The sequence below is a fragment of the Orycteropus afer genome, unplaced genomic scaffold (genome assembly GCF_000298275.1).
Source record: "Orycteropus afer afer isolate SDZICR_OR568_19922 unplaced genomic scaffold, OryAfe1.0 scaffold00045, whole genome shotgun sequence".
Taxonomy (NCBI): domain Eukaryota; kingdom Metazoa; phylum Chordata; class Mammalia; order Tubulidentata; family Orycteropodidae; genus Orycteropus; species Orycteropus afer.
Window position 1 is genome coordinate 2,916,385 of NW_006921632.1, and position 2,896 is coordinate 2,919,280.

Consider the following 2,896-nt stretch of genomic DNA (forward strand, 5'->3'; position numbering starts at 1 on the left):
CAAATTATGGAACCTATGAGAGAGGTGGTGGGTGCTTTGGAGGAATGGTTGGTGAAAGGGCTGGAGGAAGGCAGCATGTCTAGCCTTGCAGGAATAGGCCTTGGGTTACTGATGGTGATTCTGTCCTCCTCTTGTGGGGCTAGAGGAGGTCAGAACATGTGACCTCCTTGCCCTTTTAGCATTTGTGTATTGCTTCCCCCGCCCCCAGGATGAGCAAGAGATGTTTAATCCACTAGAGCCCTTTGTAAGATATATATGTGTATTGCTTCTTTACTTCAACATTATGTTTGGAAGATTCATCCCTCTTGTGTGAAACTAATTTGCTAATTTTCATTGTTGTATATAATTCCATAGTATGAATATACCAAAATATTTATCCGTTCTCTGATATTGGACACTTGAGTTATTTCCTATTTGAGGTTATTACAAATAACACTGCAGTAAATACTCTCATACATGCTCCTTAAGCACATGTGCATGCATTTCTATGAGTGTGTACATGTACTGGTTCATAGGGTATGCAGATATTAAACTTTATCAGAAATGATTGGTTGTGCCCATATACTCCCACCAGCCATGTAAGAGAGTTCCTGTTGCTCCATATCCTCCCCAACACTTGATATTTTCAAACTCTTTTAAATTTGAGTATTTCTGCTGAGTTGGTGTTTCCCAATGATTAATGAAGTTAAATACCGTTTTCGTGTTTATTTGACATTTGGATATTCTCTTTTGTGGTGTGTCTATTCAGGTTTCTTGCCCATTTTTATATTGCTTGTGTTTCTCTTATTGGCTCATAGTAGTTCATTTTATATTCTGGACATATAAGACATTTATCAGTTACATGTGTCCCCAATTTGTCTCCCCAGTTTATGACTTATCTTTCCACTTTCTTTTCTTTTTCAATTGTGATTTAATTCACATGCCATAATAGTCACTCCTCTCCTTTTCACTTTCTTAGTGGTGTTTTTTAAATTATTATTTGTTGTTGTTGAAAATAAACACAGTAAAACATACACCAATTCAAGTTTCTAAATGTACAATTTAGTGACATTGATTACATTCTTTGAGTTGTGCAACTATTCTCACCCTCCTTTTCTTAGTTGTTTTTCCCTCATTAGCAAAAACTAAGGTTCCTATCTAATGTTTTGAGTTGATCCCACATAGATAGTTCTTAAAAGAGCCTAATGCTGACTTCTGCTAAGATGGAGGAATAGGCAGACAAGTGACACAGACTCTCTTCAATAAAGAAAAGAAAAACCAATCGACAGAAATACAGAAGATAATCCTGGAGCCCTGAGCTTTGAAAGGAACTATGCAGAAGTGGATTAGGCACCAACTAGTGGAAAAACCTGAACGAAAACAGTGAGTACAGACATGGTCAGAGCTGCGGACTATCAGCTACTCTGACAGGACCAACAGCCTGGATATTTCCAAGTGGTGTTGGGACCTGAGAATTGACCTATTGAATTGATCAAACCTGTTCACCAAGGGCTGCAGGGACAACTGCACTGGTGGCCTATGACTAGGAAGGGAAACAGCAAGGAGGGAGACAACCTGAGCTGTTGACTTTCTGCTGTCCAGAGGGCACAGCCATTTTGATTGTTTACACACGACAGCCATTTTGGATATTTAAAGTGACTGAGGGTGCAGCCATTTTGAATCTTTACAAGTGGCAACCATTTTGGATTTTAAAGTGATAGCATTCTCATTTGGATTCCAGGGATCTAAGAATAGGCTCTGTTTGCCAAGGTTGGCAGGGATATATGAGAGGCTGACAACAGGAAAGGAGAGTGTATAAGTGTATAAGTGCTGTCAACTGGCGAATAGAGAAGCACAGGACCCTGCTTGCATAGATAGCAATCAAACAAAACAAAGAAAATGAAAATTGTGGGCAAGTCACTCCAACATACAATCACTGATTAAATATAAACACAAATATGTCACAATGCTTTGGAGACAACAGAGCATTACAGTTCACACAAAGAAGCAAGATAAAGCAGGAGAAATAAGGGACCAGGATACAGACCCAAAACACATCCCTGAGAAAGATGCAGCACTGGAACTCCCTGATAAGGAATTCAAAAGAACTATATTTAGGTATCTTCAATGAATTGAGAGACAGATCAAGGAAAACACAGAGAAAACCCTAGGACAATTTTGAAAGACAATACAAAAACAAAATGACAAAATAAATGAAAAATTAGAAATGATACAAAATCTACACACAGAAATCCAGAAGATTAATGCTAAATTTTCAGAAATAGATAAGACATTGAATGGGCAAAGGAGAAGAATTGAATCAATGGAAGACAGAATTAGGGAGATTGAAGGCAAATACCTGAATACTTCTTTGGAAAGAGATAAATCAGAAGAAAGATCAAAACAAAATGAAGAAAGCCTAAGGGATATGGGATACCATCAAAAGGAATAATCTATGTGTAATTGGAACTCCAGAATAGGAAGAGAAAAATAAAACCACAGAGAAATTTGTCAAAGATTTGTTGGAAGAGAATTTTCCTGGTATGATGAAAGATGAGAATATATCCATTCAGGAAGTTCAATGAACCCCAAATAGGATAGACCCCAAAAGAAAATCACCAAGACATATCATCATCAAACTTATCAAAACCAAAGACAAAGAAAGAATCATGACAGCAGCATGGGAAAAACGAAAAGTTACCTACAAGGGGCAACCAATAAGACTAAGCTCGGATTTCTCAACTGAAACCATGTAGGTGAGAAGACAATGGGATGGTATATATAAAACACTGAAGAGAAAAATTTCCAACCAAGAATTATGTACCCAGCAAAATTGTCCCTCTAATATGATGGTGAAATTAGGACATTTCCAGATAAGCAGAAATTAAGGGAATTTGTTAAAACCAGACCAACCTTA